Source organism: Crinia signifera, chromosome 1 (genome assembly GCF_055691185.1).
Source record: "Crinia signifera chromosome 1, ASM5569118v1, whole genome shotgun sequence".
In the NCBI taxonomy this organism is placed as follows: Eukaryota; Metazoa; Chordata; class Amphibia; order Anura; family Myobatrachidae; genus Crinia; species Crinia signifera.
This window is the reverse complement of record NC_139217.1, coordinates 423,793,962-423,812,554: the sequence shown is the minus strand read 5'-3', so window position 1 is coordinate 423,812,554 and position 18,593 is coordinate 423,793,962.

Below are 18,593 nucleotides of genomic sequence, written 5' to 3'. Positions count from 1 at the left end.
CAATGAAAGGCTTCCCTATTTATTTATATATATATATATATATATATATAAACAGTAGAGTTAGATTGAGGGACCTGGGGGGACCCCCAAAGAAACAGGCGGCACTCGATCAGCTGGATGGGTAGAATCCAAATTTTATGTGCAAAGTTTTCAAAAGAATACAAGCAGACATGCTTGTATTCTTTTGAAAACTTTGCACATAAAATTTGGATTCTACCCATCCAGCTGATCGAGTGCCGCCTGTTTCTTTGAATGCTTGTATTCTTTTGAAAACTTTGCACATAAAATTTGGATTCTACCCATCCAGCTGATCGAGTGCCGCCTGTTTCTTTGGGGGTCCCCCCAGGTCCCTCAATCTAACTCTACTGTTTGTATACCCATCCGAGGAAGGCACCGTGGCATATACCTCAGTGAAGAGAGTGCCAGTCAACCCTATAGATTATATATATATATATATATATATATATATATATAGACAGCGGAGGGCTGCGGCACTCTCACGGACTTTGTTCAAACAAGAAGCTCACACAGACAAGCAGGTGGCCGACGTTTCGGATTTAATTCCGTTTTCAAGGCAGGGACATACAAACAGGTTACAAAACATACCTTTATGTGTTTGCGCCAGACCACCTCCATGACTCTCCTCCCACCGGCTAGCTCTGCTTCCGTTCCACTTCCTGGGTGGTTAATCACATGACTAGACTCTGAGACATCTCACATCCGGATTCCCACTCGGAGGTGACGGTTGCCTAGCAACACCGACGCTGAGCGGACATGAAAGCTGCTGGGGAAACACAAAACAAAATTAGTGACAATCAGGTGCATGTGCATAAATAAACTGTACAAAAGAATGTCGACATCGCTGGGCGCACCATAGGGGTCAAGTAGATTACTATTGGGGTGGATTGGAGTCTTAGTGACACTGGAGGAAAGCAATTAAAGAAACATGTTATAAGTTAATTGTTCATTCAGGCCCTTGGGTCTAACAGTATCCAAGTGGAATATCCACTTTGTTTCCAGTTGCAAAAGTCTTTTTCCTCTATCACCACCTCTCAAATCTTCCGGAACTTGATCTATGATGATGTATCTGAGGCTTGCGAGGCTGTGTTTCTGAGTTGCAAAATGCTTGGCCACTGGTTGCTCGTTTGGTTTATTGTTGAGAGCAGCAAGGATGGCAGTTCTATGTAGAGCAATTCTCTCTTTAAAGGCGCGGATGGTTTTCCCTACATAGTAGAGGCCACAAGGGCACTTGATAATATAAACCACGTGACTGCTGGTACATGTCAAGGGATGGCGGATTTTATATTCAAAACCTGAGTGAGGGTGATTAAATACTTTAGCCTGGATCATGGAGCTGCAGGTAGTGCACCCCGTGCAGCGATAACATCCTCCAGGTCTGCTCATGGTGCCTGGTGGTAGTCTCTTGGATATGTCAGTACGAACAACCCAGTCTCGTATGTTCTTTCCACGGGTATAGCAAGACATCAATCTGGTATCTTTCAGTTGCTTAAGATGCTTGTCATGTTGAACTGTGGGCCAAAGTGAATTGACAGTGGACTTAATGATGGAATCAGCTGGGTTGTAGGCACGCACCCATCCAATGCGATTAATTTGCTTATTTTTGTTACTCCTTTGAAGAGCTTCTTGTCTTGAGACGCCATCGACTCTGCTCCTTGCAGTTGTCAAAATTTCAGCAGAGTAACCACGTTCTTTAAATTTATTTTGCATATTAATAAGGTCCTGTTCTAATACAGCAGGAGAGCTGGTAATCCTCTTTACCCGCAATAGCTGGGAAAAAGGCAGGCCTTGTTTTAATGCTGGTGGGTGAAAACTCTGTGCCAATAGCAAGGTATTTCTGTCTGTCTCTTTGGAGTAGACAGACGTACTGAGTCGGCCTTCTATAGCTGAAATTTTGACGTCCAGATAATTGACATGTTCTTGACTCATGGTAAATGTAAATTTAATTGGACAGTCCAATGTATTGATGTTCTCTATGGTGTCGATGAAGTCATCTCTCGAACCAGTCCAAAGTAACAGAATATCATCAATATATCTGGTGTAGAAGGCAATATTGGATTTGATGGGGTCTTTAAAGAACAAAACTTGCTCTAATGAGGACATATAGACATTGGCAAAGGATGGAGCCACGGGAGAACCCATGGCACACCAGGTGCGTTGACGAAAGAACTGTTTGTTGAATATAAAGAAGTTTCTTTGAAGAGTCAATGTCAGCAGAGATATGAACAGATCTATATCCGGGCCAATGTAGTTGACATCATTAGTCAGCAGGTCTCTCATGGCACTGATGCCAGCCTCATGGGGAATGCTCGTGTATAGGCTGCTGATATCGAGCGTAATAAGCCAAGTAGCTGCTGGAATCTTGTCCAGCTGGGTCAATTTGTGGAGAAGTGCAGTCGTATCTTGGAGATATGTCGGAAGTTGTTGAATAAGCGGCTGAAGAAAGTGGTCAAGAAAACTTGATATAGGGCTGTAGAGGGACTCCCTAGCCGAAATAATCGGCCGACCCGGAGGGGATCCTAGATTTTTATGGATCTTCGGCAGACAATACAGCAATGGGACCCGTGGATTCTCGGTAGTCAGGAAATCTCTCACTGCGCTTGGCAGAAGTTCCTGACGGACGGCAGTGGCTAGGACATTGTCGAGTTCAGCTTTGTAGGTGATAGAGGGATTGCTACTCAATCTTTCATATAGTTGGTCATTATTGATCTGTGAGTAGACTTCATTTTTGTAGTCCTCAATATCCCAAATGACGACCCCTCCCCCTTTATCTGCGGGGAGTATCATCACGTCGTCGTAGGTGCTGAGATCATGTAGAGCTATACGTTCAGCTTTGGTTAGGTTGGGAGTACACAGTGGCAATTTCTTCTTGTTCATCTCGTATGTAATGCCAACTTTAGACTCCAACACTTTTGTAAAGCTTTTTATAGCCTGATTGCTGGAGGCTGGGTCAAACGTCGATTTCTTTTTAAATGTGTCGTAGATTGATGGCTGTTTGGGAACGCAGATGATGTCTTCTCTGCTAAAAAATTCACGTAGGCGGAGGCTTCTATCTAATCTCGCAGTCTCTATCTTCCAATTTAGATGGTCAAACTGGGTGGTGGGCACAAAAGATAAGCCCTTATTTAACACCCTGACCTCTGTAGTGGACAGAGAGCGCTTGGAGATATTAAATGTCAGGTCCTCTTGCCCCGCCCCCTTCCTCTGGAGTCTGCGGCACTGTCCCCCTCTTCTAGGGGGTCGTTGTCTTTTACTCGGCCTGCTCTTGTCTTTACTCCAGCGGCCGGGCGCCTGTCGTTTTTTGACGACATAGGTCTATTGCCTGTGTCACTAGCAGATGACACTGTGTCACTGTTGGACTCGCGATCCGTGTTACGATTTCCCCGACGTTTAAAGCGTCTATCTCTGTTAGGTTGACGCTGGGGTCCTGACAACCACCTGTATACGTTTTGCTCTGCATAATCTCTATTCACCTTGGTGAATTTAGATTTTTTGAACTCGATGAGCTCTTTTTTGAACGATGCCAATTGAGAACTTAATTTCGACATCCAGTCTTGTTCCGTGTCGTCAGTCAATTTAATTAGGTGAAGTGACTCGTATTGAACTATTTTTATTCTTGCTTCTTCCATCTCTCTTGCCGACTCGCTGATCACTAGCGTCATTAAGTCGAAGGAGCAATTGTTCAATACGGCACACCATTTCCTGCAGAACTCATGATTGTACCTTCCGATTGTAGGTGTATTTCTGATTCTAAAACCCCTCGGAATCTTCTTCTCTCTGAAGTATTCCGAGAGGGTCACACCATGCATCAAGAATTCTACCTCTCTTTTTTTCAATTTAAACAAGTTGTTATAAATATCTTCAAGTGACGGCTCTCCTTCCATATCTAGAAGTCTCTCTGTAAAGAGGGTGGAGGATGATTCCTCTTCTGAGAAATGCAGTCTTTCCCCCAAAGGCAGATGCGGTCTCATAAAGTTAGCCTCAGGCTCTGCAATGGTCTGAGATGTCGACATGGTGCGTCCACGCTTGCGTTGACACTTTTGTATGTGAAGACAGACAGTGTTCAGTGGGTTAAAAAACCAAACAGCCGCTGGAATCCAGCCGGATGGCAGCGGAGGCACAAAACTTGATTTGTTCCAATCTTGTACGGTAATCAATTGGGGCAGGGTGCTCACTGCAGGTGATGCTGTGCGAACAGCAAACCATATGTAGAAGACAGGGGCGGGCACTCCTCGCTTACACGATGACAATTGCCGGGGTGCAACGCAAGAAGAAATTTGTAGACAGCGGAGGGCTGCGGCACTCTCACGGACTTTGTTCAAACAAGAAGCTCACACAGACAAGCAGGTGGCCGACGTTTCGGATTTAATTCCGTTTTCAAGGCAGGGACATACAAACAGGTTACAAAACATACCTTTATGTGTTTGCGCCAGAAAGTGGAAGTGGAACGGAAGCAGAGCTAGCCGGTGGGAGGAGAGTCATGGAGGTGGTCTGGCGCAAACACATAAAGGTATGTTTTGTAACCTGTTTGTATGTCCCTGCCTTGAAAACGGAATTAAATCCGAAACGTCGGCCACCTGCTTGTCTGTGTGAGCTTCTTGTTTGAACAAAGTCCGTGAGAGTGCCGCAGCCCTCCGCTGTCTACAAATTTCTTCTTGCGTTGCACCCCGGCAATTGTCATCGTGTAAGCGAGGAGTGCCCGCCCCTGTCTTCTACATATGGTTTGCTGTTCGCACAGCATCACCTGCAGTGAGCACCCTGCCCCAATTGATTACCGTACAAGATTGGAACAAATCAAGTTTTGTGCCTCCGCTGCCATCCGGCTGGATTCCAGCGGCTGTTTGGTTTTTTAACCCACTGAACACTGTCTGTCTTCACATACAAAAGTGTCAACGCAAGCGTGGACGCACCATGTCGACATCTCAGACCATTGCAGAGCCTGAGGCTAACTTTATGAGACCGCATCTGCCTTTGGGGGAAAGACTGCATTTCTCAGAAGAGGAATCATCCTCCACCCTCTTTACAGAGAGACTTCTAGATATGGAAGGAGAGCCGTCACTTGAAGATATTTATAACAACTTGTTTAAATTGAAAAAAAGAGAGGTAGAATTCTTGATGCATGGTGTGACCCTCTCGGAATACTTCAGAGAGAAGAAGATTCCGAGGGGTTTTAGAATCAGAAATACACCTACAATCGGAAGGTACAATCATGAGTTCTGCAGGAAATGGTGTGCCGTATTGAACAATTGCTCCTTCGACTTAATGACGCTAGTGATCAGCGAGTCGGCAAGAGAGATGGAAGAAGCAAGAATAAAAATAGTTCAATACGAGTCACTTCACCTAATTAAATTGACTGACGACACGGAACAAGACTGGATGTCGAAATTAAGTTCTCAATTGGCATCGTTCAAAAAAGAGCTCATCGAGTTCAAAAAATCTAAATTCACCAAGGTGAATAGAGATTATGCAGAGCAAAACGTATACAGGTGGTTGTCAGGACTTCAGCGTCAACCTAACAGAGATAGACGCTTTAAACGTCGGGGAAATCGTAACACGGATCGCGAGTCCAACAGTGACACAGTGTCATCTGCTAGTGACACAGGCAATAGACCTATGTCGTCAAAAAACGACAGGCGCCCGGCCGCTGGAGTAAAGACAAGAGCAGGCCGAGTAAAAGACAACGACCCCCTAGAAGAGGGGGACAGTGCCGCAGACTCCAGAGGAAGGGGGCGGGGCAAGAGGACCTGACATTTAATATCTCCAAGCGCTCTCTGTCCACTACAGAGGTCAGGGTGTTAAATAAGGGCTTATCTTTTGTGCCCACCACCCAGTTTGACCATCTAAATTGGAAGATAGAGACTGCGAGATTAGATAGAAGCCTCCGCCTACGTGAATTTTTTAGCAGAGAAGACATCATCTGCGTTCCCAAACAGCCATCAATCTACGACACATTTAAAAAGAAATCGACGTTTGACCCAGCCTCCAGCAATCAGGCTATAAAAAGCTTTACAAAAGTGTTGGAGTCTAAAGTTGGCATTACATACGAGATGAATAAGAAGAAATTGCCACTGTGTACTCCCAACCTAACCAAAGCTGAACGTATAGCTCTACATGATCTCAGCACCTACGACGACGTGATGATACTCCCCGCAGATAAAGGGGGAGGGGTCGTCATTTGGGATATTGAGGACTACAAAAATGAAGTCTACTCACAGATCAATAATGACCAACTATATGAAAGATTGAGTAGCAATCCCTCTATCACCTACAAAGCTGAACTCGACAATGTCCTAGCCACTGCCGTCCGTCAGGAACTTCTGCCAAGCGCAGTGAGAGATTTCCTGACTACCGAGAATCCACGGGTCCCATTGCTGTATTGTCTGCCGAAGATCCATAAAAATCTAGGATCCCCTCCGGGTCGGCCGATTATTTCGGCTAGGGAGTCCCTCTACAGCCCTATATCAAGTTTTCTTGACCACTTTCTTCAGCCGCTTATTCAACAACTTCCGACATATCTCCAAGATACGACTGCACTTCTCCACAAATTGACCCAGCTGGACAAGATTCCAGCAGCTACTTGGCTTATTACGCTCGATATCAGCAGCCTATACACGAGCATTCCCCATGAGGCTGGCATCAGTGCCATGAGAGACCTGCTGACTAATGATGTCAACTACATTGGCCCGGATATAGATCTGTTCATATCTCTGCTGACATTGACTCTTCAAAGAAACTTCTTTATATTCAACAAACAGTTCTTTCGTCAACGCACCGGGTGTGCCATGGGTTCTCCCGTGGCTCCATCCTTTGCCAATGTCTATATGTCCTCATTAGAGCAAGTTTTGTTCTTTAAAGACCCCATCAAATCCAATATTGCCTTCTACACCAGATATATTGATGATATTCTGTTACTTTGGACTGGTTCGAGAGATGACTTCATCGACACCATAGAGAACATCAATACATTGGACTGTCCAATTAAATTTACATTTACCATGAGTCAAGAACATGTCAATTATCTGGACGTCAAAATTTCAGCTATAGAAGGCCGACTCAGTACGTCTGTCTACTCCAAAGAGACAGACAGAAATACCTTGCTATTGGCACAGAGTTTTCACCCACCAGCATTAAAACAAGGCCTGCCTTTTTCCCAGCTATTGCGGGTAAAGAGGATTACCAGCTCTCCTGCTGTATTAGAACAGGACCTTATTAATATGCAAAATAAATTTAAAGAACGTGGTTACTCTGCTGAAATTTTGACAACTGCAAGGAGCAGAGTCGATGGCGTCTCAAGACAAGAAGCTCTTCAAAGGAGTAACAAAAATAAGCAAATTAATCGCATTGGATGGGTGCGTGCCTACAACCCAGCTGATTCCATCATTAAGTCCACTGTCAATTCACTTTGGCCCACAGTTCAACATGACAAGCATCTTAAGCAACTGAAAGATACCAGATTGATGTCTTGCTATACCCGTGGAAAGAACATACGAGACTGGGTTGTTCGTACTGACATATCCAAGAGACTACCACCAGGCACCATGAGCAGACCTGGAGGATGTTATCGCTGCACGGGGTGCACTACCTGCAGCTCCATGATCCAGGCTAAAGTATTTAATCACCCTCACTCAGGTTTTGAATATAAAATCCGCCATCCCTTGACATGTACCAGCAGTCACGTGGTTTATATTATCAAGTGCCCTTGTGGCCTCTACTATGTAGGGAAAACCATCCGCGCCTTTAAAGAGAGAATTGCTCTACATAGAACTGCCATCCGTGCTGCTCTCAACAATAAACCAAACGAGCAACCAGTGGCCAAGCATTTTGCAACTCAGAAACACAGCCTCGCAAGCCTCAGATACATCATCATAGATCAAGTTCCGGAAGATTTGAGAGGTGGTGATAGAGGAAAAAGACTTTTGCAACTGGAAACAAAGTGGATATTCCACTTGGATACTGTTAGACCCAAGGGCCTGAATGAACAATTAACTTATAACATGTTTCTTTAATTGCTTTCCTCCAGTGTCACTAAGACTCCAATCCACCCCAATAGTAATCTACTTGACCCCTATGGTGCGCCCAGCGATGTCGACATTCTTTTGTACAGTTTATTTATGCACATGCACCTGATTGTCACTAATTTTGTTTTGTGTTTCCCCAGCAGCTTTCATGTCCGCTCAGCGTCGGTGTTGCTAGGCAACCGTCACCTCCGAGTGGGAATCCGGATGTGAGATGTCTCAGAGTCTAGTCATGTGATTAACCACCCAGGAAGTGGAACGGAAGCAGAGCTAGCCGGTGGGAGGAGAGTCATGGAGGTGGTCTGGCGCAAACACATAAAGGTATGTTTTGTAACCTGTTTGTATGTCCCTGCCTTGAAAACGGAATTAAATCCGAAACGTCGGCCACCTGCTTGTCTGTGTGAGCTTCTTGTTTGAACAAAGTCCGTGAGAGTGCCGCAGCCCTCCGCTGTCTACAAATTTCTTCTTGCGTTGCACCCCGGCAATTGTCATCGTGTAAGCGAGGAGTGCCCGCCCCTGTCTTCTATATATATATATATATATATAACCACTGCCACCAATGAAAGGCTTCCCTATTTATTTATATATATATATATATATATATATATATATATATATAACCACTGCCACCAATGCAAGGCTTCCCTAATAAATAAATAAATAAATAAAAAAATTATATATATATATAATAAATGTACAGCGGCACTGGGGTCTTCAAACAACTCAGACAACATTAACATGTGTGGCAACGTCTTGTCTGAGTTATTTGAAGACCCCAGTGCCGCTGTACATTTATCTCCTATTTATCTGCCCGGTCATCACCGGACACCACTGAGGGCACGGGGCCCATTATCCTACAGAGCTGAGTGCCGGCTATCTTGCCGGCTATATATACCACGGCCCACCAATGTATATTATGCAGTAACAGCCGGGGTGGCGTTTACCTGATCGCTGGGCTCCGAATATACCCAGCCCAGCAATCAGTTCTGAATCAGGCCCCAAAAACAGAAATGCACTGAAATTAAAGGGCCCCTGCTCCCACCCTTGGAATTCAAACCCCGCCCATTATGTAAATATCCTTTTTTAATGAAAGATTTTCATCAAAGTCTTTCGCCGCCTGAAAATCTCTCGCTCTTTGGTGAAAATAGTTCAGGGTACTTATGTAGTATCTGGGCTGCCGATTTTTTGATTGTATGCCTTAAGTTAAGGCATACAATCAGATGCGATGCGATATCGCATCGCATACGATGCGATGCGATGCGATGCGATGACCCGATTTTTCCATAGGATTCAATGTTAAAATGGACTGAGTCCATTTTAACATGGAATTCAATGGGAAAAAGGGGTCCTTTTCATACCCCTACTATCCAAGTGGGCATGGAGTTGGATATAAACCTGTGGCGAGCGTAGCGAGCCACCGAGCCCGAAGCGTGGCGAGCGAAGCGAGCCCCGCGAGGGGACGGTATTCTGTGTCCCCTCGCGGGGCTCGCTACGCTCGCCACGCTTCGGGCTCGGTGGCTCGCTACGCTCGCCACAGGTTTATATCCAACTCCATGCCCACTTGGATAGTAGGGGTATGAAAAGGACCCCTTTTTCCCATTGAATTCCATGTTAAAATGGACTCAGTCCATTTTAACATTGAATCCTATGGAAAAATCGGGTCCATCGCATCGCATCGCATCGCATCGCATGCGATTTGGTCGGGTGCGATGCGATGCGATGGACCCGATTTCAAAATCGGCAGCCCAGTTACTACATAAGTACCTAGTTCAGTGTGTACGAACTACTTTGGTGAAAGATATATCTTTCAGAGATTTTGGCAAAGTCTTTTGAAATGAAAATCTTTAAGTGTGTATCAGCAGGTTCAAGCAGCGTCTGTAATAGGAAATGCCTAGTTCCCAAGGGTGCAAGAAAACAAAACAGAAAAATACATAGAAACAATGTATAAAAATATCAGTGATAATATTACACAGTTAAATACCAAATGCATAAAATGATAAAACAATTAATCTAGGTGCTGATCAGCATCAGAACATTTATTGTTAGAAAAGCCTGTGGGTCAGAATTAGGTATGTCCAAATCCTAGCAGTTATATATAGGGACCGTTTCTTATTTCTAAGAAAAGGTGATGTTTCAAGTCCCCTATGTGTAAGACATGGAGACTTTGAGTATTGTCTGGCCAGAAAAAATGAAAATAAAAAAGGAAAATGGGAGCGTCCTCCCTGTACCTGCTTTAGATATGCTGGGTTTTGTGGTCCTTGTATCCCTGTAATCAGGAATAGCCAGTCTTTGTAAATCATAAGAGCCTGGGCTCCTTGTCCCAATGGGGCTCCCAGCAGTTCCAGAGGCAATCAGCTGTATGCAGGTAACCTGGTATGACCTCCTATCCTCCGGGGAGTATGAACAGTCAGAAAAAAGTGCTCAAATGACGCACTTCCCCGCCTCCGTGGGGACTCGGCGGCTAGGCGGCTTCTTCAGATAATGATTATAGTATACTGTATATAATGCAGACTATTAATCTTTATATATAGCAATGTTTACCAAATTGACTCAGTATGCTTTAGCTATTCAGGAATCCACGGGGTAGATGTAAGAAAAGATGGTAAGTGCTGAATGTACTATTACCAACCTCAACCTGTTACGGAACTCCAGCACAACTAGGTCACACCACTAGTACCAGTGGGAGTTTCCACTTAGAACAATCAGTTCCCTAGGTGTTTACTCATAGGTACTCAGGTGGCCACAATATCTCCAGCAGTATGGGTTTACACAATTGGCTGAAGACCACAGATTAGCAAGGGAGCTAGGGAGAAGATGATACAATGAGACCGCAGAGTATGCTGAAGTGGACTGGGAAGTTAGAGCAGTTAGTTGACTTGCCAGAACAGAATGGCATACATCACCCGTTAGCCGCCCCGGCCGCGTCACCTGCCCAGGGCTAGCATTGTCCTATATCTATTGCAGGAACAATTCTAGCTCTGCTGCTGGCTCCAGGCTGCACAGGAGATCTTGCGATAATAGCGAGATCTCGCGCATACTCAGTGAGCCGGCCGGGCAGTCAGAGACAACGCATCAGTGGGAACTGACGTGCTGTCTCCAGAAGGGGACATCACCGTAGGGAGGAGTTTGCGCTGCCCCGCTTTGGCAGACAAGATGTTAATACATCTTGCCATTGTCCCTTCCTGCTTCGCCTCATTAATGAGGCGAAGCAGGAAGTATTATAGTAACGCCCCTATTTGCCCCTATGTGAGTCCCAGGTATTTTGCCTGATATACGCTCACTAGATCGACATTGAAAGGGACGACATTAGGTCAACTACTGAAGGTTGACAGGCCTTAGGTCGACACACTCAAAAGGTGACATGGCTTTAGTTCAATAAGTCGACACAAGCATTAGGTCGACATTAGGAAAGTTGACAGTAAACGGTCGACATGGATTTTTCAAAAAAAATTGAGCCAACATGTGCCCTACCCTCCACAAGGGTGTGGAGGGAGAATAGAACAGTGTGCCAAGCATAGCAAGGCACCATGCCTGAAGCATGGCGAGTGCAGCAAGCTAATATGGTGTCCATGTCAACAGTGTCGACATTTGGGACAAAGAAACCCTTGAAAACCCCATATCGACCTTTTGACTGTTGACCTTCCCAATGTCAACCTTATGCTTGTGTCAACCTTATGACCCTGTCTACCTAAACCCGTGTGGACATTTTGAGTGTGTCGACCTAAGACCTGTCGACCTTCAGTGGTTTAGCTAGTGCATGTCGACCTTCCTGTGGTCGACATAATGATTCAAACCTATTTTGCCTGAGCCCTGGCAATACCGGGGAATCTTGCTATGTCTGAACAGGGTATTAGTCACCTGCTTGCCAGTATATACTGTATATATAGAACTATTATATATCATGCTTACAAAAAGGTGCATAGCACTACGTAAATATTTTAATGAGACGTAAGTAAACTAAACTGTAGCATAAGGCAACACCAGATGTATTAAATAAATAACATAGTCAAAAACCTGTTTTTGGTAGATTTTATTTGATATTTTTACTGTTAACAACCCAGATCCCCAATATGTAAACCCCTATGTGTTGTCCATATGCACAGTTCCCATAATTTGTACAGATGGCACTTACTTCCCTTTTAATACATATTACATAATTTTCTGGTTTGGTGTTTTAGAGAAATGTTCCTGTAAAATATTACTGGCTTTACAGATACAAAAAAATACACTCTTTGGATCCAATTCTGTTCAGGAGATGTTTGTTTATTCATCTCTTAATTGGGTGTGAGTCACTAATGAAATAAGTATGTGGAACATTGCGGTGGATCACACCAGTTTAGTTCTCGCAACCAAAAAATGGTCAGAAAGAGTTCCACCAGCCAGCACTTCTACAGGTGCATCCTGAGCGGACAGGTCATTGTAGGTCATTTCTCTCGTTTAAAGTTGGGCCAGAGTGGCTCTGCTTTCCCCTGAGTCCTATTGATGGTCTCTTTTTGAGGAGGCTGATAAAAATTTTGAGGACAGTCTGCTCATCTGGTTATGAGTTCAGTCTTTTCTGCATGGCTTTTAAAGTAGTCTGGCCTTTAGGGTGGGTGAGCTGGTGTCCTCTTCCAGGTCTCGCCTATGCTGGAATTGCTTGTCAATTTGCATGCCAACGGTTTGTGGTGTAGAATGCAACTCTCCAGTACTGATTTGGTTGGCAGGAGGCATTGGGTTTGGATGGGTCACTGTTCCAATCATTGGATTTGTCCAGTGGTCACTGCAAGGGCTTGTCAGGACCTTCGCCCTTTGTTGAAAGGAGGGTGGTTGATTCACTTGGATGGGTCCCCGCTCACTCTTTATTAATTCAGTTCCGTTCTGAGGCATCCTGCAGTTGAGTCTTTCTCCAGATGACACTGGTATTCACTCATTCCGCATTGGGGCTGCTGCTGCAAGTGCGGCTGGGTGGTCCAACGAGTACATCCGGGCACTGAGTAGATGGAGGTTTGGTGCGTATAAAGGTAACATCAGGCCTCCAGCTGTGAGTGTGCACATTTTGAGGATTAGCTGTTCACTGCATTTTGCAGGGGCCTTGAGGAATGTTTTATTTTACTGTAGGTTTTATTTACGGTTTCTGCTGCCTCAAGTCAAGTTGGGAGACCCAGATTCCCCCTCCCCTTCCTCATTCCTGGTTAGGTTGTTCTTTAAGCTCGTGGTTGTGCTAATTTATTACAATTATTAATATTTTTCACTGGGTTCACCGTTTTATCGATTCTGTATATAGGGGTAATGATTTGACGTCAAGCACAGGGCTAGATTTGAGGTGGTGATATACTGTATAGGCATCTTCTTCAATTGATGCAGGATTGGGCATTTTGTTTTGGTTTATTTTTGCTCACAGATACAGTATTTCACAGGAGGACATGGAGTGGCGCAGTTAGGCTGGGTGCAGTTGCTTTGGTGCGAGGGAGGGTTTATTTCATGGTTTGCAGGGCAATTCGTCAGGAGACTGGATTGCGATACCGCACAGATGTATCTCCTTTCATGACCAGCAAATGTGCAGGCCTGACAGTGTACACCTGTTAAAGGCGGGGATGGTCAGATTTTAGAAGATCTCATTAGGTTTTTGAGGTATGTTTTAGGTCGGTTGAGTTTAGGCTATGGTGGCGGTGCCAGGTTGTAGGGAATCTGGCAGTTGGCTGGTTTCAGAACAGTGGCTAAGTAGTTTGGATAAGATTAGATGATATTTAGTTATTTTCCTGGGGGTAGCTCCTTTGGAGAAAGTGGCAAGGCATGAAAACAGTTTTCGTCTTGGAGCATCACCGGTTCAGATGGGCCCTACACCATTTTATTTGAGCTGTCGCCTCAAGTTCAAATGAGCCAGGCAGGTGGCCCTCTTTTGAGTTATGTTAAGTCCTTCTATTGTGGGGTAATAAGCTCTATTCTTGTGAGTTGAATCATGGACAAGGATAACGGCAGCAGGTACATCCTTGAAAATTTTTATCAGCATTAGTTTAAATAGGCCAACCTCCTTAAAATAAAAAGCTGACCCCTTTCATGCCAATTCAGTTCTCTGGTTCATTATTTTAGTTAAGTTGGCATGAATGATGTGTGGATGCATTTGGCTGTCTTAAGACCATCCGCAAATAATTTGGCATGGACAGGCATATATACAAATGTGTACGAAATGTGTTCACAGTAGCACAATAGAAGCACTTGCTGCGCTTGGCCCATGGTTAGAAGTACATGTTCCCCGGTGGAAGGCTGGTACATGCGGCAGAATCATGCAAATCTGCATATACGTACTGTCACTGTCCTTCAGCAACCCCTAAATGTCATCGCTAGAGCGTAACTAATTATTCATTTTCACAGCTCATTGGACAATTCACCCAAAAGGTATAGCTAAAGTAAAGTGTATAACATATTTAAAAAGCCTTAATTCTACAGGATTAGTTTTAGCAAAGTTGCAGTTTACTCAAATGGCTATGTACAAAGAAATGTATAAACACAACTTATATCGGCCTAAAAATACCTTCCCATAACAATTCCAAGTAAAATAGAATTCAGAATAGAAATGGGTCTTGATGGGTAAAACCAGCATTTATTAGTGAGGAGAAATGTATTTGTTGTGGCATTCAGCTGTATTCTAACCCTAATACAGTGGGGGAAATTTACTAAAGGAAATTTGTAAAAAAATAGGTGTATTTGTATCCAGAAATACACTTATTTTTTACATTTACTATCCCGAAAATACGGAATTGCCGTATTTTCGGGATAGTTAATGTAAAAAATAAGTGTATTTCTGGATACAAATACGCCTATTTTTTACAAATTTCCTTTAGAAAATTTCCCCCAGTATGTATGAGTGCAACTTCAGCCTAGTGTATAGGTAAACGTCATCTAGCCGAACACCTGCCCCTCCCCCCTGCCACACAAATCCCCTTGGTAACATGCAATGGGGTGTGCACATTATCACATCCCCTTGCACATGGCCCCTAGGAGGAGAAGTCATTCGATAATCGCTCACCAACCAATGATTGTTTTAGCCTTCGGTCTGAAAAGTAAGTCAATACTTAATTTTAAGATGGCCGCTGTCGTCTGAATTCAGGGCGGGCATTGACATCATGTGACATCAGCCAGCCACTCCAAACAGGCATCACCAAGCCTGCGTTAGCAGACGAACACCCAGCGTTTTTATGGGGATGCTAGGGGTTCCCGTGCTCACCCCTCATAAGTGAAAGGCTCGATGAGCATCTTGCGGAAGCTGTTCACTCTCTGTGTTCGGGCATGCGCAAACACCAAACATAGGGGAAGGGGCCAAATTCGGACTCATGTGAGCAGGTCTGAATCAGACCCTATATTTTTCATTTTTCATTTTTAAGTTTATTATATGTTATTTGCTCTTTAAAAAAATGTATCTCTGCCAAAAGTGGATGGATCAGATGTAGAAATTGGGGCGCACACATAACTAATCTAGGGCATAATCTGTGCCTGGCCGCACCTGGTTTAGGGCCAGATGCACTAAGCTTCAAAAGTGATAAGGTGGAGAGTGATAAACAACCAACCAATCAGCTCCTGCGTGACATTTTTCAAACCCAGCCTTTGACATGGCAGGTAGGAACTGATTGGCTGGCTGTTTATCACTTTCCATTATATCACTTTTGAAGTTTAGTGCATCTGGACCTTAATCTGATTTCTCTGTTTTACAAGTCTTTTAAACACAAATTGTTTGGTTAACGAAAGGACCTTTTTTAGATGAGATCACACATCATCAATATACCCTGTGTATAGGAGAACGCCTCTGGATGCAGTTGTGAAGTAGACAGCACCTCTCACAGTAGTCATCGAGTGAGGTCCTCTTGTAAAGAAGTTGATGTGTTCACCAGCCATGAAAGTTATCTTTAATTGAGGCATAATGGTTTAGAAAGCAATTATCCTATTTGTTGAGCATGTTTGCGTGTCGGAGGTCAAACACAAGTGCTGGCAACTTTTTGGGTAATTTCACATTCAAGAAGATTTCAGCATTTTAGTAGTAATTAATGAGGGATCACAGATTATGTTCCCAGCACAAAAGAAGTGTTTTAGACTATAAACATTTTCATATGCACTATGTAATTATCCAACCAAAAAGCTGTTCCAGATACAACAGCTATGTTTATCATTTGTACAACCCTTTAATACACGCACATATTTTGAGTTATTTTTATTAACCCTTTGATTGCCAACTTCTCTGTGAGAGATGTGCAAAATATCTGCTAGAAATGCCAGCGTCCCTTACATTTGTTATCAAAATTTAAATAAAAATGTTGTGTAAATGAAGATTATCTTTCCTATATAAGGTAAACATTACAGGTCATTATGACATACAAAATGTGGTACTTGTGTATTATCACAGCACCCATTACGTAGTTTGCGTAGTGGTGTATTGAGAATACCAATACACCACTATGCTGGCTACGTAAACTACGTAACTTGTTCTGGAGCTGTATTAATACATAATGGTTCATATCCCCACTATCCACGTCATACCCTCAGTATCCACGTGGGCATGGAGGTAATTTTATCAAGTGTGGCGAGCGCAGCGAGCCACTGAGCCAGAAGAGTGGCGAGTGCAGCGAGCCCCGTGAGGGGACATGGATATGCTTCCCCTCGTGGGGCTCGCTGCGCTCGCCATGCTTCGGGCTCGGCTGCTCGCTGCGCTTGCCACACTTTATAAAATTAACTCCACTCCCACGTGGATACTGGGGGTATGATGTGGACAGTGGGGATATGACATTGTTAGTGTGTGTGTAGTGCTTTATACTTACCCTCCTTGCTGCCGCTGCCAGATCCACGCTCCCCCTCCTTCACTCCTGCAGCGCTGCGCTCCCTCTGCCCCGCTGACCGGCCAGTCGGCTGTCACTGCATGTCACCTCCTTAGGCTACGTTTTCAGTGTTGCATAGCTGCGCGCCACCTCCTCGGCGCCAGGACTCCCGCTGCCGCCTCTGGACAGTCACCTCCGGATCGGTGCAGGGATCGTGACTGTATCATCACGGCTGTCACTACGCGTCACCTCCTCCACGCCAGGACTCCTACTGCCACCTCTGGTCAGTCACCGCCGGGTCGGTGCGGGGATCGTGGGTGTATTATCACATACCTTAGGCTACATTATCAGCGTAGCGTAGACGGGTACCGTGATAATACACAAGTACCCCCAAAAAAAAATTTCACACCCATCTTGACAAATTCTATTGGCACTCAAAGGGTTAAGAGTCTCTAAAGTCTCATAATATACAGATCAAATAAAGGGAGCATAATTAATTTGTCCGACTCACACCTAAAAACACACATTACTACACAAACACACTCTCACACACACACAAACAGATGTTGTTTAGAGAGTGGAATGAAATAAAAATAGAATAAGCTAAGTCTTGCCACAAATTACTGATGGCACAACAATACCAGAAGCTTCTCTGGTTACCCGTGTGGCATTACAGGTCGAGTATCCCGTATCCGAATATCCGTTATCCGAATTATTCCGAAATACGGACATTCCAGAAAGTGAAAAAAATTATTTTTTTTGCTAAAAACTCACTGGGGACATTTGTAACAGCATCACTGGGGACATGATATGTAACTGGCACTATATATGTGCAAGACAATGATTGCTTGGCATTCAAATTCAGTGCTGAGATAGTACACACATTTTGTTTCACGTTTTGAAACCTTGTTTTTTGAACAATTAAAATATATTTGTGTGTATTTTATGTGGTAATAAAATATATTTGTATGTATATTATGTGTTTATACAGCATAAATGCAAGATACTTCAAAATACATCATTGAAATATTAAAATATTCCGAAATACGGAATAATCCGTTATCCAAAATTCTCCTGGTCCCGAGCATTTTGGATAAGGGATACTCAACCTGTATACAGCTAGTATGGTTGACTATTCATACTTTTCTATGAGCAAGGCAGTATAATAGGACTTTTCAAATAAATTTTCTATAACAATGGAATGGAAACTTAAAGAGGTCAGAACATTCTACCTACATTTGACAGAACGTCAGTCTTTTCCTGTGTTGGGAACAAAACAAAGCCATGTGTTTCGCTTCAAATAAATCAATTCTTTCATAATCACCTTGCAAGTTAAAGGAGCAATAACTAAATTAGTAACATAGGAGGTTATTCTGATCGGTGCGGCCAAACGTGCGTACGTTCACTATTAACGTACGCTAGCCGTACGCGGCCGTTGGGGTTAAGTCCACCCACAAATCAGCCGCTTACGTACGGGCAGTAACAACGTAGAAGGGGAGTGGCGTACAACTGAGCGTATGGCAACGTACGCGGCCGGCCCAGCCCTTACACTCCGACAACTGGCGTACAACTGAGCGTACGGCAACGTACGCGGACGTCTTTCGTCCGTCTTCCCACCGACTTCTTGCGGAGATCTGAGCGTACGCCAGCTTGCACGGACGGGTCCCTATTGTTTTCAATGGAAAACTCAGCTTATGTCACCGCTCGTGAGAGTGAGCGTACGTCCGTGTACGCTGGCATACCCTTCACATATATGGACCTGCAAATCTTGCCTTTC